The sequence below is a fragment of the Bos javanicus genome, chromosome 15 (genome assembly GCF_032452875.1).
Source record: "Bos javanicus breed banteng chromosome 15, ARS-OSU_banteng_1.0, whole genome shotgun sequence".
In the NCBI taxonomy this organism is placed as follows: domain Eukaryota; kingdom Metazoa; phylum Chordata; class Mammalia; order Artiodactyla; family Bovidae; genus Bos; species Bos javanicus.
The window spans coordinates 33,812,995-33,836,315 of NC_083882.1; the positions used below are offsets into that span (position 1 = coordinate 33,812,995).

Genomic DNA, 23,321 nt, shown 5'->3' on the forward strand with positions numbered 1-23,321 from the left:
GATCCTGTCCCTTCATCCGTCCAATATTCCTTTGGCCAATAGGAATTCAGTTCTACTTTCTTTAACTTTCATCTTTTCCCAGAAATGGTATTGTGTCAGCAACGAATTTTTTTTTGTTTTTTGGCTGGGTAGCTTGTAGGATCTCAGTTCCCTGACCAGGAATGGAAGGAACCAAGGCCCCCAGCAGTGGAAGTGTGGAGTCCAAACTGCTAGATCACCAGGAATTCCATCAACTTGCCCAGTATCACACAGCTAGGAAGTGTCAGCGCAAGGCTCTACCCAGATCTGTCCCCTGAGAAGCTCCTCTAACAGCCATGCTAAACTACTTATGCCCTTGCTTTTATGTGGCTTCCTGAGTGTCTGGTTCTCCCAGTTGCCTCTAAGCACCTTGAGATTAAGTTCCATTACCACTGCATGCCCAGAGCACTCAGTCAGGGTCTCACATGCTGCAGATGCTCAATAATATGTATTGGATGGATTTGAATCTAACCCATGCACTGAGTTTACTAATGAGAAAACTGAGGTCTGGGGATAAAGGGGTTGGCCCAAGGTCCTACAACTCATTTAGTGGCAGAACTAACCCATATAAAACCCATCCTCCTTCAGTTCCCATAAAGCTGAGCCGGTTTTCCCTGTACTAAGCTAATACCGGTTTGCCCTGTACTCAGTTAATACCGGTTTGCCCTGTACTAAGCTAAGTTTCTACGGAGGAGCTCTGGCTTCCATCTCTGATCACTTCCCACTGGACAGGACAGTGTTCAGATGAAGCACCCCTGGCAAAGCTAGAGAACCCAGCACCAATTCGGTGCATACAGTAGGCACTCAATATATATTGAATAATTAAATGCAAAGAATCAGCTAGGAGAGTTGCCGATTTGAGCCACTAGAGGGAATCAGAGGCTCAGATTTGGTTGATGTCCTCAAAGGAAAGGAACACAGTAGTGGGTGGTGTGCTTTGCCAGAGCACCAAGTTCTATTTATACCACACCCAGAATTAACACAGCAGTGCAGGGCCAGGCCACTCCGTGAATCACAGATGGTTTTACCAAGGCAAGGAGCCTCAAGATCAGGGTGCATGCACCTCTAGTCTTCCCTGAACCTCAGGTCCCTAGAATCCCTGCAGAATTCTCAGGTACTTCTGTGCTTTTAAACTCAAACTCCTGAAGTCTACATGCAAAGTGCCTGGGCTCTCCTTACAACCTCCAGGCTTGGCAATGCTCATGGGGGCTGCTGAATATGTGTCTGCTGCTTGGCAGGTGAGCAAGAAGGGCAATTTAACCCCCAGGGGCCAGCCTTGGGTTCCCTAGGCACTGAAGGGTTCACTTTCATTGAGAAAGACCTTGCTGCTGCTGCTGCTGCTGCTGCTGCTGCTGCTTAATCATTCACTCATGTCCAACTCTTTGCAGCTCATGGACTATAGCCTGCCAGGCTCCTCTGTCCATGGGATTTCCCAGGCAAGAATTCTGGAGCGGGTTGCCATTTCCTTCTCCAGGAGATCTTCCTAACCTAGGGATCAAACTCGAGTCTCCTGCTTGGCAGGCAGATTCTTTACCACTGAGTCACCTGGGAAGCTGGAGAAAGACTTGTTCAGTGACTAAGTTGTGTCTGACTCTTTGTGACCCCGTGGACTGCAGCATGCCAGGCTTCTCTGTTCTTCCCCATCTCCCAGAGTTTGCTCAAACTCATGTCCATTGGGTCAGTGATGCCATCCAACCATCTCATCCTCTGTTGTCCCCATCTCTTCCTGCCCTCAATCTTTCCCAGCATCAGGGTCTTTTCCAATGAGTTGGCTCTTTGCATCAAGTGGCCAAAGTATTGGAGCTTCAGTTTCAGCATCAGTCTTTCCAATGAGTATTCAGGGTTGATTTCTTTTAGGACTGCCTGATTTGATCTCCTTGTAGTTGAAGGGACTCTCAAGAGTCTTCTCCAGCACCACAATTCAAAAGCATCAATTCTTTGGGGCTCAGCATTCTTTATGGTCCAACTCTCACATCTGTACATGACTGCTAGAAAAACCATAGCTTTGACTCTACAGACATTTGTCAGTAAAGCAATGTCTCTGCTTTTTAATATGCTGTCTACATTTCTCATAAAACATTCATAGTTGAAGTCTTTCTAAAAAAGAATTGGCGTTGTTTTAGTGGTCAAATAGACACCTTGGATGACCCTTTCATGGAGGCTCACTTAGTCCAAATAAGTGAGACCTATAATTTTTGTGCACTGACTTTCCCTCACATATTGAGGCCCAATTTTCAGATCAGACTGTCAGTTCGAGCAGATGTGGCAGGATCGAGAATCCTGGCTGAGTTTTTTAAGATGGCTCCTTCCCCTAAGGCCACTGGTAACCTAGCTTGCTTTTATGGAGGCAGAAAGACAAATGGCCCAGAGTAACTTTTTCAAAAAATATATTTATTTCTATTTATTTATGTATTTTAATGGGCTTCCCAGGTGGTGCAGTGGTAAACAATCTACCTGCCAAATGCAGGAGATGCAAGAAACATGGGTTAAGAACCCTGCATTGGGAAAATCCCTTGGAGGAGGAAAAGGCAACTCACCCCAGTATTCTTGCCTGGAGAATGCCATGGACAGGAGCCTGGTGGGCTACAGTACTGCTGCTGCTGCTGCTAAGTCACTTCAGTCGTGTCCGACTCTGTGCGACCCCATAGACGGCAGCCCACCAGGCTCCCCTGTCCCTGGGATTCTCCAGGCAAGAACACTGGAGTGGGTTGCCATTTCCTTCTCCAATGCATGAAAGTGAAAAGTGAAAGGGAAGTTGCTCAGTTGCGTCCGACCCTCAGCGACCCCATGGACTGCAGCCTTCCAGGCTCCTCCATCCATGGGATTTTCCAGGCAAGAGTACTGGAGTGGGGTGCCGTTGCCTTCTCCGGGGCTACAGTACAAGCAGTCACAAAGAGCTGGACACGACTGAGCACAGCACACAATTTATTTGGCTGTGCTGGGTTTTAGTTGTGGCCTTTGAACTCTTAGTTGTGGTGCGTGGGATCTGGTTTCCTGATCAGGGATCAAACCAAGGTCCCCTGCACTGGAAGGGCAGAGTCTTAGCCACGATTCCACCAAAGAAGTCTGCCCAGGGTAACTTTTAATAGAAACTAGGATCTGCATATAACATATCTTATTTCTCTCTTATTTCCCTAGCAGAGAATTTTCTCCTTCTCAAATATTTACTGAATGCCTATGAGGCACAAGTTGCCCAGGGTCTGCTATTCCCTCCAAAGAATGGATCCTCTAGTGCTGCCATCATTAACTCTGACACCCCACGTTCCCCCAGGGCCCCTAGGAGAGGCCATCGTGCTTTCTGGGTCCTGTTTTAGAACTGAGTTGTTGATTATCAGGCTGTGTAGACATACTGTTTACAAGTAACATAGACAGCCATAGCAGTTACTGTCTGAAGTCACGTGCAGGAGCTGCGCCATTGCCACTATTTAATGTGCAGTGGGGCACCCGTGAAGGGCGATGGAGGGGTGCAAGCACCCGCCTTCTACTCAGTGGTTTCTCTCTTTTCAATGGACCTGTTCAATTTCCTAAGTGGGAGGAAAGTTTCCTTGTGTTTTGCTTTACAGAGAATACTCGAGAAGGCCTCAGGAAAACCAAAATCATCATGTCATTCAGAAAAATAAAAAGGATTTTGGAAATTTTGTTTTTTAAAATAATGTATTTTTGGCTGTGCTGGGTCTTCACTGCTTCGCTCAGACTTTCTCTAGTTGTGGAGAGAAATGGCGGCTACTCTCTGGTTGTGGTCCGCGGGCTTCTCATTGCTCTGGCTTCTCTTGTTTCACAGCACGGACTCAGTCTCTGTGTGGACTTCAGTAGTTGTGGCTCATGGGCTTAGCTCATCCTTGGTATCTGGAATCTTCCCTTCATTGGCAGGCGGATTCTTATCCACTGTGCCACCAGGGAAGTCCAGATTTTGGAAATTTTAAACTTCTCTTATAGATCAAGAAATCAAGGCTTGGAGAAAAGTGACTCACCCAAAGGCTTTCCAATTCCTAGACTAATATATATGTAAAATTCTGTAGGTGTAGGGCTGTGTGTGTGTGTGCGCGCACACAGGAATGTATTTTCCAGACTGTTTCTGGAACACTGTATGTAGTTCAAGATTTAATAGAAAGACCATGAGTTTGGAATCAGATAGATGTAGTGTGGACTTAATTTGCTCTAAGACCAATTAATTCCCTGACTTCTCTGAGTCTTTTCTCTGAATGAGTATAAAAACATCAATCATGAAAGATGATTATAAGGATTATTAAGATGTATATAAAGAGGAGAGTGAAAAAGTTGGCTTAAAGCTCAACATTCAGAAAACTAAGATCATGGCATCTGGTCCCATCATTTCATGGGAAATAGATGCGGAAACAGTGGAAACAGGGGCTGACTTTATTTTGGGGGGCTCCAAAATCACTACAGATTGTGATTGCAACCATGAAATTAAAAGATGCTTACTCCTTGTAAGACAAGTTATGACCAACCTAGATAGCATATTCAAAAACAGAGACATTACTTTGCCAACAAAGGTCCGGCTAGTCAAGGCTATGGTTTTTCCTGTGGTCATGTATGGATGTGAGAGTTGGACTGTGAAGAAAGCTGAGCGCCAAAGAATTGATGCTTTTGAACCGTGGTGTTGGAGAAGGCTCTTGAGAGTCCCTTGGACTGCAAGGAGATCCAACCAGTCCATTCTAAAGGAGATTGGTCCTGGGTGTTCATTGGAAGGACTGATGCTAAAGCTGAAACTCCAATACTTTGGCCACCTCATGCAAAGAGATGACTCATTGGAAAAGACTCTGATGCTGGGAGGGATTGGAAGCAGGAGGAGAAGGGGACGACAGAGGATTAGATGGCTGGATGGCATCACCAACTCAATGGATGTAAGTTTGAGTGAACTCCGGGGGTTGGTGATGGACAGGGAGGCCTGGTGTGCTGCGATTCATGGGGTCGCAAAGAGTCGGACACGACTGAGCGACTGAACTGAACTGAACTGAAAGTGTCTGACACTGGCACAGGATATACAGTACATACTCAACAAATGGTCATTATTAATAGTTGTACACACCGTATGAAAAGGAAAACGAGAAAAACATGCTAAGGAGGTAAAGCAGAATTGTGAGGAGTTTGAAAGTCATTTTGCTAGATGGCTTAACGCTTGGCCATATCTGTTCACTCTCTCTCCATACATATGTATGTATATGTACAGATGGGCTTCCCAGGTGGTGCTAGTGGTAAAGAACCCGGCTGCCAATGCAGGGGATGCTGGAGACAAGGGTTTGATCCCTGAGTCGGGAAGATCCCCTGGAGAAGGAAATGGCAACCCACTCCAGTATTTTTGCCTGGAGAATCCCATGGACAGAGGAGCCTGGTGGTTTGCAGTCCATAGGATCTCAAAGAGTAGGACATGACTGAAGCGACTTAGCATGCATGCACACTAGTCTTTATTTTTTTGGTGGACGGGAGAGGGGTGCTTCCCTGTTGGCTCAGATGGTGAAGAATCTGCCTGCAATGCAGGAGACCCGGAATCGATATATATATTCAGTTATATTTTGTCACATATTTTTGCTGCTATATTTCAACATCATGATCACACCCAGGAAAAGTAACCACATTGCGTGATTACTGGAAAATCAATCATTTCTGACCAGAGTGGTTAAGGAAGACTCCGAGGAGTAAGTGAGACTAAGCTAGTTCTGGAGACAGACAGGTTTTTCCTGCAGACATGAGGGAAGGCGGAGAGCGCCCTGACTGGGGAGCAGCTGCAGTGGAGGCAGAGGCAGCCCCTCCCCCACCCCATCAGTCCCTCAGGCGCCCTGGCTGTAAACCAAGGGAGTTTTCTGTTTTGCCTTCCCATACAAGCCTGACCCCAGAATCTCTCCAGCCAACAGCCTTTATGAGGTCTTTGGAAAAGGAAAGCCAAATTCACTCTGAGCTGCTAAATGATTCATTTCTCTGTCTTCTCAGAGACAAACGTATATTTGATATTTAGAAAAAGACTGGAGCTGAAGGAACACAGCTGTGGTTATCAGTGGAATTTCAGGCATCTGGGAATCAGTGTGGTGCCTGTTATCTTTTCCCCCAAGGAGGTGAATATTTGTTCCCGAAATCCTAAAATGAATGGTGTAGGTGCAAGGACCGAGGTGGAAGCCTTGGCTTCAGTGGTGGTGGCGGCGGTGGGTCGGGGGAGGCAGGGGGTGTATAGAGCTTCCTCCTGATTTCCAATCTGAGGATTGGTTTTAGAGGAGGTGAAGGAAGGGCAAAGCAGGGAGAAAGATGGAATAAAGGAGGAGGAGGGGGGAGAGTGGGAGAGAGGAGTGGGGGAGGAGGAGGAGGGGAGAGGGGAGGGAGTCAGATTAGACAAAGAGGAGAAGAGAGGGGGAAAAGGGAGAGATGCTGATAGAAGATAGTTGAAGAAGTTTCCAGACTAAACACAGGCTGATTAAAAACTATCAACTCACCTCCCTTCCCCTCTGTGAAAAACTGTCTCAATATGTACTTCATGTGTATTTATCCACATTAAAAAATCATAAGGCGCTTTTCACCTAACAGGTAGAAAAGAGATACAAAAGACGATAACAGTTTCTCCTCCCTCCTCAAACCATTTGAAAGCTAATGATTAATAATACTTTACATTTATTTAGCAATTAACACTTAAGTCAGCCTGTCTAACTGCATTTTTTCATGTGAGCCCTAGGAGCACATGAAAGCTCATGTTATCACCTCTGTTTCAGAGAAGAGAAACTGGAAGACCACACAGCTGAGGCCACATGGCTGATGGGTAGCCCTTCAGCGACATGGGCCTACCTCCAATGTTTTCTAATCTCTTTTCTGAATCAAAGCTTCTACCTTGAAATTGACTGGTTGGAAACACAGAGATCATGTTTATTAAATGTGGATGGCACAGAGCAGGTAGCAGAACTAAATCTGAGTAGACACATTAAGATATACAATTATCTGGGACTTCCCTGGTGGTCCAGTGGCTAAGACTCTGTGCTCCCAATGCAGGGGACCCGAGTTCAAAATCTGGTTAGGGAACTAGGTCCCACATGCCACACCTAGGAGCTCACATGCCACAGCCAGACATCCTGCAAATTAAGATAGAAGATTGTGCTGCAACCAAGACCTGGCACAGCCAAATAAATAAATATATTTTTAAAAGATATAATTATCTTGCTAGCTGAGATTCTGAGGCAAAAGCAAGATGAAATTTAATAGCAACAATTGTTAAAAGTTATAGCCAGGCAAAAGTACAGGGTTGGGAAAGATCTGGAGGACCTAGCGGGTTACAAGATTTATACTGACCAGTAGTATGATACAATTGCTGAAAAATCCCAATGAGCTTGGGCTGCGTTAAAAGAGGTTTAATGTCCTAAGGCATAACCACTTCATTGTTTTCTATCCTAGACAAAGGAGCACATCCAGACATCTGGGTTCAGTTCTAGAAACTGCACATGGGAGCGATGCTCACAACAAAGCTGGCATCCAGGGTTGTAACTGGGAGATGGTGGGTTCTAAAAACACATCATATGAGAAATAGTCGACAATTATCGGTGAAAAGTGGGCAGGATGGAACTTATTGAGTGTTGTTCCAGAGAGCAGAATTAGGTCCAGATGGTGATTCAACCATAAAAGGATAAATTGGGATATCTCCAACACCTCTTTCCAGTTCTGAAATGATATGATTCTCTTACAAAGGATTTATTCCATTTTGGTTTTATATATATATATATATATCTTTTGTTGTTGTTTGTTTTTTAAATTGTAGTGGGCTTCCCAAGTGGCTCAGTGGTAAAGAATCTGCCTGCCAAGCAGGAGGGTTTGATCCCTGGGTTGGGAAGATCCCCTGGAGAAGAAAATGGCAACCGACTCCAGTATTCTTGCTTGTGAAATCCCATGGACAGAGAAGCCTGGCAGGCTTCTCCATGGGGTCGCAAAGAGTCGGACACGACTGAGTGACTAAACCACTGCCACCACCAGAGTTGAATTACAATGTTGTGTTCATCACTGCTACACAGGAAAATGACTCAGTTATACACACATACATTTTTTTTCATACTCTTTTCCATTATGGTTTATCACAGGATATTGAGTATAGTTCCCTGTGCTGTACACTAGGACCATATTGTTTATCCATACTTTGGCTTAATATGCTGATAGACATTCTAACAGTTAATCCCTGCCTGACCGAAGAACAAGCTGTTATCATTTAATGCATTTTCCATTCTTGGAGTCACTTGAGTGGGGGTGTATCAGGAGCTATGAAAGGAATTCTTCTATGTGGATGTTAAACCCAATATTTCATGTTTCTCCTAACATTCTATGAATATTTATCCAGTACTTGGTATAGTCAAGACACGGTCCTAATATACAAATTGTAAGAACAGAGGTATACTATTCGCTGTCAGTATATTTTGTCATCATCAATCAGCTCTTACACAATGCATACAAATAGTCTAATTCTGTTCCACTGTATATTATTTTTAAAGATCATTGAAGGGCTATTTGATAGAACTAAAAGGAACTGGCCCCATGCAACTAGTTGTGGATATTTTAATCCACAAGGGGGCAGAATTTACTTAGGATTAGCCATGCCTCATATTAGTAAAATGGATTATTAACACTGATAAAGAATTATAGATTACCTTGGGTTTAAGTACTTGGCTGCCATTTGTGGTTATATGCTAACTTTCAAACTGTACGCATTTAGTTTCCAGGGGTCATGGGAAAAAAATCCATTAAATAAATAGAAACACTTTTAAAAATAACTTAAGGTCACTGGTTTAACTGTTTTCAGCTGAAATGGATGTTTATTTTGTCTGAGACCAAAAAAACTTATATTCATCGCAGAATTTCTTATGAAACAAGTGATTACTCAGGTGTTGTGAACTGAGTCGATAAAGAAAGGTAGGGACTTCCCTGGTAGTCCAGTGGTTAAGACTCCGAGCTTCCAATGCAGGATGCCCAGGTTCCATCCCTGGTCAGGGAACTAGATTCCACATGCTGCAACTGAGTGTTCACATGGTACTAAAGATCCTGCCTGCTGCAATAAAGATCAAAGATTCCAAGTGCTGCAACTAAGACCTGGTACAGCAAATAAATAAATAGATGGCATCACCAACTCAATGCACATGAGTTTGCGCAAACTCAGGGAGATAGTAGATGACAGGGAAGCCTGGCGTGCTGCAGTCCATGGGTTGCAAAGAGTTGGATGTGATTGAGTGACCAAAAAACAACAAAAAAAGAAAGGCAAAGAGTGAAGGAATAAATGTCCATTCGAGGTATTTTAGAGGGGAGGAATTAGCAGAAGAACCCTTAGGGTCCTTTTAATCTTGACGTTTAGCTTTTGTTCTAGGCCAGTAATTTACTGAATTACAAAACCCTGGAATGGACTGGTTCTCTGCAATGTAGAATCTCAAACTTGAGAAGGCCCAGAGGGTCATTTTGATTATTATCTTACCTTCAGGTAAATTTCATATTTAAAACTAATCTGCATATCAAATTGTTCATAGTCTCTTATTATCACTAAATCTGAAACCACAGCAAAACTGTTACACGATCTTGACAGGTGTGTTAGTGTGTGTATGCCTAGTTGTGTCCGACTCTTTGCGACCCCATGGAGTGTAGCTCACCAGGCTCCTCTCTCCAGTAGATTTCCCAGGCAAGAATCCTGCACTGGGTTGCCAATTCCTTCTCCAGGGCATCTTCCCAACCCAGGGATCAAACCTTCGTCTCCTGCATTGGCAGGTGGATTCTTTACCACTAGCGCCACCTGGGAAGCCCACTGTAGTTTTAAAATGTATTGAGTGACAAATTTGTACTATAATTTTGTTGGTTTCATGGCTCTTCTGTCTGTCCCTAGAGAGGGTGGTGGAGGGTGAAACAGATGAAGTTCAGGACGGTCATCTTCTCTTTGTCATTAGCTTTGATGGGAAGGTGGAGGATGAAGGATAAAGTCAAAGGCTGAACTGAGGCTTTAACTTATTAGTGGATTTTAATTATCAACATAATCTCAAAATGCCATGAACCCCTAAAAATTGATTGCTGCTCTCTCAATAGCCAGTCTGTATCTATTTTTAATTTCCCCTCTCTGGTTGAATCTCTGCTGAAGGTGATAAAAGATTTAGGTTTAGAAAGAGACTTAGCTTTTGGAATGAGATAGAAGCTATAAATAGGCATGTCAATGAAATAGGTTAGTTCTTGGAGTGTCAGCATCAAAGGCATACATTCTCATCTGATCTGCATATAGACATGGGCAGGCTTGTAGGGGTCTCTAGACAGGTTCGTGTATTTGTATGTTCCTGCATATGTGAACACAAATACACGTGTGGAACATGTACAAGCAAGCATACTACTGAGAACAGAATTCTGAGGAATAACTGGGGTCTGTCCGAGTCCAGAGTGATCCCTTTAGACTGGGTTTGTAGCCTTCCCCTGACCTGGATAAACCATTACTCTCAGATAGCCAGGCCCCAGGTGCAGGACAGTGGTAGAGCTCACATGCTGGTATGTGATATTAGTGACCAGCGTGTGAGACCTCACCAGGACTGAGGGTCCACAGTGACGGTCCGATCTGCCAAACACTGAGGTCAGCTTGGCAACTCATTTCCTAAGCAGTCAGACTGCCGTTCCCAGTCTTCGGAATGTCATTACCTATCAATCAGAGCTGCTCAAAGTCCAGCCTATTCTTCAGGCCCAAGTTCAATATTCAATATTTCCTTTCCTTCTTTTTTTTTTTTTCAATGTTCTTGTTTTTGGCCATGCCCCATGCAGGATCTTAGTTACCTGACCAAGAATTGAACCTGTATCTGTGCCCCCTGCATTGGGAATGCAGAGTCTCAACCACTGGACCACCATATGAAGCCATCCCTGATCACCTTGGTGATCTTCCTCTTTTAAATTCCTAGAGCACATTCTGACCCTCACCTTCATGTTGATCACACATTGCCTTGAGATAGATTTGTTGGGTGCTTGTATTGTTTCTCTGTTATTGGGGTGTCTGCATAGACAAAAAGACAATGTCATTCATTTTTGTAGCCTGACATCACTTAGGGTGGGAACAGGAGGGCAGCTCATATTCGTCCAACAACTATCCACTCCTGGTTACCACTGTCATCTTAAAAAATACTCACAACCTAAAAGCTGAGTGCATGCATGCTCAGAGCCACCTGAGAAGCCCTTGAAAACTGAGTTATGTTTTAATCTGTGGGAATTTTAGGACTTCAAGCCCTGAAGACAGCATCACAAGTAACCCTGAGAGAACTGCTCTGAGGAGGCAACGGGAGGAGCCAGGGTATACAGAAGTTTTCCTGCAAAGGGCAGGTAGTCTGAACATCAAAAGATTATTGTTAATTAAAGGAAGCCAGTATCCCAAGTTAAGGAATTTGGTGCTTTTCTGTGTATAGGAAGATGCAAGAGTCTGGGCGCACTGAAATCATTCCTTTCATACGCATCTCAGCTTTCCTAGGCCAGTATCTCCTATTTTTCACATCCTGAGCTCCCTTAGGGCTCACCCTGGGGCAAGGCCACAGCCTACTGGCTGTTAGATTGCAGATATTATTCTCCTTCCTGAGTGCCCTGAGGGCTTACCAGCTCACACTGGAGGGCGGGAATCCCTGATGACTGTGACATCCTTGTTTATTGATATGGCAGGAAATATTTCATTTCTCACCTGCCTCTGTGTGCCAACTATTCTGTTAATGTTGTTGTTAGTTTGTGACACCCAGAATCTGAACCATCCTGGATCAGGTGTTAGTTTAAGGAAATGCTATAGACATCAGTTGGAGAAGGAAATGGCAACCCACTCCAGTATTCTTGCCTAGGAAATTCCATGGACAGAGAAGCCTGGAGGGCTACAGTCTACGCAGTAGCAAAGAGTCAGACACGACTGAGCGAATAAGCACAAGAATACTATCAGTGCTCAGAGTGGTGCCAGAGCTTGCTGCAAATGCTTTTGTATTTGCTTGAAGAGAGACAGCACGGCATAATGAAAAGTGCATAGGTTTGGTCTGAATCAGTCAGTCAGTTCAGTCACTCAGTCATAACCAACTCTTTGTGACCCCATGGACTGCAGCACACCAGGCCTCCCTGCCCATCACCAACTCCCAGAGTTTACTCAAACTCATGTCCATCGAGTCGGTAATGCCATCCAACCATCTCATCCTCTGTCATCCCCTTCTCCTCCTGCCTTCAATCTTTCCCAGTATCAGGGTGTTTTCCAATGAGTCGGTTCTTTACATCACGTGGCCAAAGTATTGAAGTTTTAGCTTTAGCATCAGTCTTTCCAATGAATAGTCAGGACTGATTTCCTTTAGGATGGACTGGTTGGATCTCCTTGCAGTCCAAGGGACTCTCAAGAGTCTTCTCCAACACCACAGTTCAAAAGCATCAATTCTTTGGTGCTTAGCTTTCTTTATAGTTCAACTGTCACATCCATACATGACTACTGGAAAAACCATAGCTTTGACCAGACGGACCTTTGTTGGCAAAGTAATGTCTCTGCTTTTTAGTATGCTGTCTAGGCTTATCATAACTTTTCTTCCAAGGAGCAAGCGTTTTTTAATTTCATGGCTGCAGTCACCATCTGCAGTGATTTTGGAGCCCCCAAAGATAAAGTCTGTCACTGTTTCCATTGTTTCCCCATCTATTTGCCATGAAGTGATGGGACCGGATGCCATGATCTTAGTTTTCCAAATATTGAATTTTAAGCCAACTTGTTCACTCTCCTTTTTCCCTTTATCTTTACCCTTTCTTTTCTTTCCCTCTATCCTTTTCTTTCCTTTTATCCTTTTTCTCCTTTTTCCCTTTGTTTTTCCCTTTATGATAAAGAGGCTTTTTATCTTATGATATACAATAATAAACAATTTGATATTAACAGACCTGTCAAGATCGTGTAACTGATTTTGCTGTGGTTTCAGTAGGCTTCGGGGGTGACTCAACTGGTAAAGAACCTGCCTGCCAATGCAGGATTCACAAGAGACAAAGGGTCCAGCCCACACTCAAGCATAAGGGAATACTAGGAGGCAGGAATTCTCGGGATAATCTTAGAGGCTGCCAACCACATCCTTTAATAATAAAGTTTAAAAATTTATACATTAGCTTCTTCTGCCTCTCCATTCACAATGATAATCACTATCATAGAACTAAAAATACTTTCACAAGTTTTTTTTGCAAACACAGTATCCCTAGGAGTTGGTTATGATATGAATTCTTTATTTTGTTTTATAGAAATGCAATAATTAGCTCAACAGTATGACTTTTATGTTTGCATAGCACTTTTTAGATTTCACAATTCTTTCCCATACATATTTTGAGTTTTATTATGCAGAATAAGTAGTTTAGTATTAGCTTATCTAAAAGTACTCTGCAAATGATAAAATGCTTTATAATATTAACAATAGTAACATTCATTGAGTGCTTACTATATGCTAGTTACTGTATGATAAGGAATATATATATAACATATGTGTGTGTATATATATATATATATATATACATATTATATGTAGTATATTTATATTCCAGTAGTCATGTGAGAGTTGGACCATAAAGAAAGTTGAGTGCCAAAGAACTGATGGTTGCAAATTGTTGTGCTGGAGAAGACTTTTGAGAGTCCCTTCAACTGCAAGAAGATCAAACCAGTCAGTCCTAAAAGAAATCAACCCTGAATATTCATTGGAAGGACTGATGCTTAAGATCCAACATTTTGGCCACCTGATTCGAAGTGCTGAAAAGAAAGTGAAAGTGAAGTCGCTCAGTCATGTCCGACTCTGCGACCCCATGGACTGTAGCCCACCAGGCTCCTCCATCCATGGAATTTTCCAGTCAAGAGTACTGGAGTGGGTTGCCATTTCCTTCTCCAGGGGATATTCCTGACCCAGGGATCGAACCCGGCTCTCCTGCATTGAAGACAGATGCTTTACTGTGTGAGCCACCAGGGAGCTGACTCATTGGAAAAGACCCTGATGCTGGGAAAGATTGAAGGTAAAAGGAGAAGGGAGCAGCAGAAGATGAGATGGTTAGATAGCAGCACCATCAATGGACATGAGTTTGAGCAAACTCTGGGAGATAGTGGACAGGATAGCCTGGTGTGCTGCAGTCCAAGAGTCAGACACGACTTAGTGACTGAACAACAACAAAATATGAATAAATTCATTTAATCACTTAACCCTGTGAAACAGGGTTTGCCTCATCTCAGGTCAGGTAATTTGCTAAGACCTCAGAGCTAATAATGTCAATTCAGTCTGACTTCAGACCGTCTATGCTCTACAAATGATATAAACTATACTCTTCAAATCATTCTGGTAATACATTTTCCTGGAATAGGTCATGGAGAAATTTTTATAGAAGCTGTGCCGTCCTAATGTCAAGGAGGAAAAAAAAAAATCTTCAGTTAAAATGTGAAAGACAGTAATTCCCCTCAAACACTATTTGTATCTAACATTTAAGGATACAGTCTTTCTTCAAGAGGCTGATGCTATTGACCTATTAACATTTGGATAAATTGTCTTAATACACCCTTAGTAATATGTTCATTCATTCATAGTATTCATTTAACACAGACTTTTTAAAAGGGTTTAAACATAATTAGCATATCAGATAAGTTCTTAAGGACTGCAATAAGCTTTAATATGCTTCCTACATCAAATGTGTGAACAGAACTATAATCAGGCTTAGCTCAAGCTTCACAAGAAACATCTCAGAGCTTCTCTTCTCCCAGAGACAGAGAATGGCAATTAGAAATGCGGACCTTGCTCTGCATGCTGCTTAATGATGGTATGCAGCCAAATCAGCTAAATCAGACTTCAGTTTATCATGTTAAGGTGGCAGGAAGAGACCCAGCATGGCAATTTGGCTCCCTGCACCCAGGATGCATCCCTGCAGAAAATGGCAGGTCTCAGCAAGGGAGGATTTACAATGCCAAAGAATTTCCCCTAATTTTACTTCCTTCCTGTCACTTACCCACACCCAAATGACTCAAATGACTGCTTCATGCTCATTTATCCTTTCATTCAATCATGTATTTATTCCAATGACCTAATGATGAGTCTTGCCTTTGGCTCGCCAGAGGATTGCCTTCCAGAGAATTTTTGCATGTTCATCATGCAGCAAATAGGTTCTGGTGGACCTCCCTTTCTCCCTGCCTACTTCATGTTTGCAAGAAAGACGCAGAGAACTGGAAATCACCCAAGGGCTTTTGGTGGTTCCCAAATCTAATTAACTATTGGCATTACTTAAGTGATTTTTTGGTTCTAAACTTTTTGGAATAATGTGATATAAGCATATGGTAAAGATTCAAAGAGAACAAAATGGTCTACTGAGAAAGGTGTCTCCCCCACACCTGGCCCTCAGTTTCTCTCCAACAGGGAACACTTGCTACCAGTTGCTGTGCACTCAGTATCTCACACCTGACTCCTGGATTGGCTGCTATGAAATATTAGGTTGGATACAGTTTTCACTCAAATTCCAGAAGACATTGCTCCACTGACTTCTAGTTTACAGAGTTACTATTAAGAAGTCTGCTGCTATTTAGTTGCTAAGTCTGATGCCAACTTTAATTTTTATCTTTCATAAATGACCTCTTCCCCCTGCCCCCGCATGTTTTTAGGGTCCTATCTTCATCCCTGGAGTTGGAAAATTTTGCTAAGATGGGTTTGGGGTTGTAGGTCTTCCTCCCCCTTCAACCCCATTCATTTATGGCTAGTAATCTGAAAGCTCATTTCATTTAAATGTCAAAAAATGTTATTAGACTACATATATGTTAGATATTGGATTTCCTGGGTTGATCCTCTCATTTTCTTATCTTTTTCTCATATTGTTTGAGTTGCTCAAGAGTTTTTGTGTTTTTGACTGCACAGCATGGTTTCCGGGATCTTAGTTTCTCACCAGGGATGGAATCTGCACCCCCTACAGTGGACCTTAATCCCTGGACCGTCAGGGAACTCCCCCCAACGTTTTTTTCCCCCCCCCCCAAAGGATCTCTTAGATATTGTTAAAATCAGCAATTCAAATACTTTTAGTACACACTCCTTTCTGGTTGATAACCTCAGCCTCTCTGGGCCTCACTTTTTTCATCTATAAAATGGGGGAAATAATTGTACCCCACTCATGGGCATTGGAGAAGGCAATGGCACTCCACGCCATTACTCTTGCCTGGAAAATCCCATTGATGGAGGAGCCTGGTGGGCTACAGTCCATGGGGTCGCTAAGAGTCAGACACGACTGAGTGACTTCACTTTCACTTTTCACTTTTCACTTTTCACTTTCATGCATTGGAGAAGGAAATGGCAACCCACTCCAGTGTTCTTGCCTCGAGAATCCCAGGGACAGGGGAGCCTGGCGGGCTGCTGTCTATGGGGCTGCACAGAGTCGGACACAACTGAAGTGACTTAGCAGCAGTAGCAGCATGGGCATTAAATGAGGATTAAAAGCATGTTATGAGGATTCAGTGCAGTTCAGTTCAGTTCAGTTCAGTCCCTCAGTCGTGTCCGACTTTTGCGACCCCATGAATCGCAGCACGCCAGGCCTCCCTGTTCATCACCAACTCCTGGAGTTCACTCAAACTCACGTTCCCTTTTCCTCCTGCCCCCAATCCCTCCCAGCATCAGAGTCTTTTCCAATGAGTCAACTCTTCGCATGAGGTGGCCAAAGTACTGGAGTTTCAGCTTTAGCATCATTCCTTCCAAAGAACACCCAGGGGGCTGATCTCCTTTAGAATGGACTGGTTGGATCTCCTTGAGGATTAAGTTAGTTTAAATACATACCAGGTACAGAGCAAATGTTCAATAAATACTGCTATTATTATCATTCATCTGTTCCTTTTGCCTAACATTCCTCAATTTCTTCCCTTATGTCCCTTAGGATATTGATCATAGGGTTCCTTGCAGAGTCTCTGTTTCTGTTTGTTTTCCGCTTACTTTTCTCAAGTGTGCCATATTGGAGGGAGAGATACAAAAAAGCTCTTTGGAAGGATCAAGAGTGAGCAGGGCTTTTTGCACCACAGATTTCTCTGCGCGCTTTTTCATCCTGGGATTCCCAAATGTCAGTGTTCAGAAGCTTTTTCTCTGTAGCTCTTCTCTTTCTCCGAAGAATTCTCAAGTCACCCATCCATTAGTGGGAGGCGGGTAATGGCTGCCAGTGATCTCTAAGCTGGGGGCCGGAGTGGGCGTGGGGGCCAGGAGAGTCCCATTCAGAATGCAAATCCAACAGCCTCAGACAAGAGGGCTCCAGACCGGGACTTTGGGAAGCCCCGTGTTTCCAGTTTGGCCCTTTGCTCTCTTCTGGGTCTGATGTCTCTAGGTTTGGTCCGCCAAACTCCCTTCTCCTGTGGGGTGGGGTGAATTGGGGTGTTTCTGCAGAGGGTGCGGGAGGAGACATGTAGGTCTTTTAAAACAGATTGTCACCTGAGGCCCAGCTTTAAGAACATGCCCCAGTTCATCTTTCTGCTGCACTTGAGGACCTGCTTTCAGCTCCTGAGCCTTTCCTCTGTGAGCAGCGGGTTTCAGTCCCTGGGACATGGCGAAGCAGTTCTCTCCTCATCCGCTTCCCTTCATCCAAACGTTTGTCGACATTTCTCTTTCCCCTCAATTTCCTCCCATGTTCTCTAGTCCTTGGTGGATTTGCAGCCCTTTTATTCCTTCACTTCCATCTTAATGGGATTTCAAAACACCTGTGTTCAACCCAGTACGTGACAGGGGGTGGAGAGCAGGCATTGTCTTCGATGTCCTAGATACTGTCTCTGCTCCCTGTTTGAGAACAATTAACATCTTGAGAGTCCCTTGGACTGCAAGAAGATCCAACCAGTCCATTCTAAAGGACATCAGCCCTGGGTTTTCTTTGGAAGGAATGATGCTAAAGCTGAAACTCCAGTAATTTGGCCACCTCATGCGAAGAATTGACTCATTGGAAAAGACTCTGATGCTGGGAGGGATTAGGGGTAGGAGGAGAAGGGGATGACAGAGGATGAGATGGCTGGATGGCATAACCGACTCAATGGACGTGAGTTTGAGTGAACTCTGGGAGATGGTGATGGACAGGGAGGCCTGGCGTGCTGCGATTCATGGGGTCACAAAGAGTCGGACACGACTGAGCGACTGAACTGAACTGAACTGAACAACTTGATAACAAGTGTGGCTTTCTATCCTCTCACTTCTCCTGTTCAACAGGTAGTCATCTTTGCAGGGTGAGCTCCACAGCTGTGACACTGCCCCATAGGACAGTCTTTCAGGACCAGAGCTGTATCTTCTTGTCCTCAGGTTGCTCACAGCCCTGCTGGAAAGCATTTCTGCTGCAACCTCCTTTGTTCAGCCGATAGGAAAGGAGAAAGGACGGTTCTGTCTTCTCCATAGGAACTTGCCTGAGAGCAGGGTACCAGAAAGATGTGAAAGCAAGTCTCATCTGGAGTGAGGAAACTGCAATCACTTGGCTAGTTGTGACCTATGGAACCCAGAGAGAAAAAGTGTGTGGGATTTTTTTTTTTTTTTTAATGTCTTGTCTTCTCTCTCCTTCCTTTCTTCCCTCCTTCCTATTCACCAGAATGTTGTATTTCAGCTATGTTGGCTCAGATTGGGGAAAAATGAATCAAGGTTTTGAGAACACATTGAAGCAGTCCAGAAACCCTGGGGACCGAGCCATCCTGCCCTGTTCTGCCCAGCACCCATTTTCATCCACCCTCACCTCTTTTGCTGCATCTGCAGCTTAGAAACCCTACAAAAGAGCGATGTCTTCCTAGGAAAAATATTTGTTTAAATAAAGCTTTCATTTTCTCTGTGGTCTTTAAAAGCCACTGTGGTTCTTAGTCCCGGAATCAGCTTTTCTGGGCATATTACTGGCCTCCAACTGTGATTTGAGGGCATGAACTCTACAGAATTCTAGTAGAGATCTGCAGATTTTTGTCCAGGAGAAATTGGTGGTGAGTCCTGTGAGGAGCTGCGTGGGACATGCAAGCAGATTTCCTTGAGTGCTAGCTCCTGGATCAACGAGGGAACCAACAGTGTGAACATGAATTATGTCCCCGCTGCACACTGGGATTCTATGAGAAATATGAGAGGAGGATTAACACAGGATTCCTGATTCCTGTGCTCACAAAGGACCCAATATAGTTGTAAGTGGTGTGACAGAATGAGAATACTATGCTGCTGCTGCTGCTGCTGCTGCTAAGTTGCTTCAGTTGTGTCTGACTCTGTGCAACCTCATAGATGGCAGCCCACCAGGCTCCTCCATCACTGGGATTCTCCAGGCAAGAATACTGGAGTGGGCTGCCATTTATGAGACATACCAAATGGGCAAATCCTGTGAAATTTCAGGAGCTCAGAGGAAATGGTAAAGACCCAGGGATGATGACAACCTGTGGAGGAAGTAATCCCTGTGGTCTGAGTGGTCACAGCATTTCAATAGGTAGGATGGGTGACCGCTGGACGGGAACTTTGCCGGGCAGACTGTTGGGAGTGGGGCTGGATGTTTGGGCAGGAATGACATAATCACTCAAGCTTGCAAGGGAAAGACAAGAGGAGCAGTGAGGGGGAAGCAAATCACTCGAGGTGAGATTCAGGATACAGAAGCTTCTAGAGAAATACTATTTAAACAGGTCCTAAGAGAACAGCTCTAATTTTTCTTTTGGTTGTTTTTAGTGTAACAATAGTCTTGGTTTTTTATCTACAGTTTTCCCACCTGATCTGATTTACCATTCTTTGAGATTAATTCAGAAGCAGATGGAGAATTAATTTTGTGAGCGCCCCACTCTGCCAACCCCTTTTGAATCTCCAGGCTTTTGGTGGGTGGGCTATAGTGTCACCAATGGGTTTCCCTGGTGGTGCAGATGATAAAGAATCTGCCTACAACATAGGAGACCCGGGTTTGATCCCTGGGTCAGGAAGATCCCCTGGAGAATGGAATGGCAACCCACTCTAGAATTCTTACCTGGAGTATTCCATGGACAGAAGAGCCTGGTGGGCTACAGTCCATGGGGTTGCAAAGAATTGGACATGACTGAGTGACTAACACTTTCAGTGTCACAGATGAGTAAATCTAGATAAAAAGGAATTTAGATATATTTCCTTCAGCACACAGGCCTATCTGGCAGCAGAGGCCTAAGGCTTTTCTGGCTTGTGTCTCTGAGATTATCTAATAGGCATCTGTCCATGTCACGTTTTAGAATATCTGACCATGTCATTTCAGGCACATCAGTCATTCATTCAATAACTACTTTCTGAGCACTTGCTAAGACACATTTTGAGATCCTAGGGCTATAGCAGTGGACAGAATGGATATTCCCTTTTTGCTTCTCAAAAAGATATGCTCCTCTCTTGGGGCTCACGCACAGTGTGACAGGACCACATAGAATTATAGAATAACCACATGATCAGTATCTTCTCAGACTGTCATTTTACTAAATTGTAAGTAATTGAAAATAATCCCCTGTATTTTAAAAAATATTTGGAGTAGAAGATTACATTCATATGCATTTTGGAGGAGCTTTTTATTTTATATTTATGGGGGTATAACCAATTAACAGTGTTGTGATAGTTTCAGGTGAACAGCGAAGGGACTCAGCCATACATATACCTGTATCCATTCTCCCCCAAACCCCCTCCCATCCAGGCTGCCACATAACACTGAGCAGAGTTCCCTGTGCTATATAGTAGGTTCTTGTTGTTATCTGTTGTAAATACAGCATTGTGTACATGACCATCCCAAATTCCCTGACCATCCTTTCCCCCTGGCAACCATAAGTTCATTTTCTAAGTCTATGAGTCTCCTGTTTTGTAAGTTCATTTGTATCATTTCTTTTTAGAGTCCACATATAGGGGATGTCATATGATATTTTTCCGTCTCTGTCTGACTTACTTCACTCAGTATGACAATCTCTAGGTCCATTCATATTGCTGCAAATGGCCTTATTTCATTCTTGTTAATGGCCGAGTAATATTCCATTGTATGTATGTGCCATGTCTTCTTTATCCATTCCTCTGTCAGTGGACATTTAAGCTGCTTCCGTGTCTTGGCTATTGTAAACAGTACTGCAAAAATTCATATGCATTTTTAAGTTGAAGAAAGACTTCAAAGAAATGTCTCACGTGTGACAAATTGTTCTGGGCTGTGTTCTCAGGTCCCCAGAGGTGCACATGTGCACTCCCCCACCTTCAGGAGCACTTTGGTGGAAACATTTGCAAGCACTGCCCTACGTGAAAACCCCTAGGGGACTTGGCCTGGCCTACAGGATCTTGTGAAGTTCAACGTTCTCCAGGATGAGGTCCAAGTCCTCTCTGCTTGTAACTTACACTCCTTGCTTCCTCTGCCTCTTCCTTTGGCAGGAGAGAGTGTTCCTTTTTTTTTTTTTTTTTTAAATATATATGTATTTTTTATGTGAACCATTTTTAAAGTCTTTATTGAATTTGTTACTGTATTGTTTCTGTTGTTATTATATTCTGGATTTTTGGCCTCAAGGCATGTGGGATCCTAGCTCCCCAACCAGGGATAGAATCTGCACACCCTGTATTGGAAGGTGAAATCATAATCACTACCAGGGAAGTCCCAAGACTCATTCCTAAATGCATCAATTACATATGACACACATATTCAATATCTACCAGGCTTGGCGCTGGGGTAGGGATCTGTGCATGACAAAATACATTTTTGACCATGACCCACAAGAAGTTGGTCACATTTGGGAATTCCCTGGTGGTCCAGTGGTTAAGACTCTGACACAATTCCCCTGCCAGGGGCCTGGGTTCAATCCCTGGTCAGGGAACTAAGATCCTGCAAGCTGCCTGCTGAGGGGGTAAAAAAAAGAAAGAGAGAAAAGTTGTTTATACTCTTTCGTCTCACCTCCCCTGTCTGGAAAACCTCTCTCCCTCTTTCATGGAAGCAGCCCAAGTATGTGGCTTTGCCTCAAAAGCATGGCTTTCTCTTATTCCCTTCCCTGTAGTACTCAACAGACACCTGTCAAGAGTCTTTGCGTTGTGTCTATTTGCTCAGCTTTTCTCCCACTGGACATTCAGCTTCCTAAGCAAGGACGGTTTTGCACTCATCTTCATAGTCATACCATGCTTGTTACCAGTCCTCAGTGAAAGGAAGCTGAACTAATTAAATTTTCAGAAAGTGAAAATGAAAGTCACTCAGTCATGTCTGACTCTTTGAGACCCCATTGACTATACAGTCCATGGAATTCTCCAGGCCAGAATACTGGAGTGGGTAGCCTTTCCCTTCTCCAGAGGATCTTCCAAACCCAGGGATCGAACCCAGGTCTCCTACATTGCAGGCGGATTCTTTACCAGCTGAGCCACAAGGGAAGCCCTAAGTTTTCAGAGGGACATGCAAATTCTCTGGGAAGCTCATCTGAAAGAATTAATTAATTTATTCATCATCTACACATTCATTACTTACTTGCCAGCTTTCTACTATTGAGCCAGGTTTATGAAGATAGTAGTAAAAAAAAAAACAGAATTGGTCTCTTCTCTCATTAAGCTTATAATTGTGTGACGAAGACACAGAAATAAAAGAAAAATACTTAATCATCAGTGTTGTTATATAAAATGTGATCAATTAAATCTAACTAAAATCTGTAAAAGTAAAGAGATGTTTTAAAGGAAAAGTACAGGAAACTATGAACATATATGATTCCATCTTGAAAAATTATACTTTGAGTACTTAATATTCCACACAATTATATTGTTTGGATTATAGCAGAATTCTTCATTTTAAAACCTTATCCTAATTTGTTCAAGCCTTCCCCTTTTTTTAAAGAGTTTTTTCTTTTCTTTTTTTTCCCCAAACTTTAAACTTTTTATTTTATATTGGGGTATAGCCAATTAACAATGTTGTGGTAGTTTCAGGTAAACAGCAAAGGGACTCAGCCATACATGTACATGTATCCATTCTCCTCTCAACCTCCCTCCCATCCAGGCTGCCACATGACACTGAGTAGAGTTCCATGTATGTTCAAGCCCTTTTTGAACTGTATTTTTAGACTGTTCTGCATCTTGAGGTAATGACTTCTTTTCCATTTTTATGTAGGGAAGGGGAGAATTGAAAAGAATAGTCTTTTTCACATTTAAAAACCAGAGCTAGGGTTTCCCTGGCAGTCCAGGGGTTAAGACTCTATGCTTTTTGATCCCTGGTTGGGGAAGTTCAGCATGCAGCTAAAAAGGAAAAAAAAAAAACAGGGGAAAAAAAAAAAAGAGCTAAACTTTCCTGGAGAGGAGGAGTGATAGTTATTCTATACAAACTGTTTCAGAAAACAAGAGAAGGAGGGAACACTTTCCAACACATTTTAAGTATTACTGTGGTCCTAAACACCAGAGAAAGGTATACATGCAAAAGAA

General features: G+C 43.4%; 1 protein-coding gene across 1 annotated transcript in view; it reads right to left on the bottom strand.

The window, feature by feature from the left end:
* Positions 1–23,321, bottom strand: part of CLMP (CXADR like membrane protein) — a 103,147-nt gene that overhangs the window by 24,009 nt on the left and 55,817 nt on the right. The gene's annotated exons all lie outside the window — the stretch shown is intronic.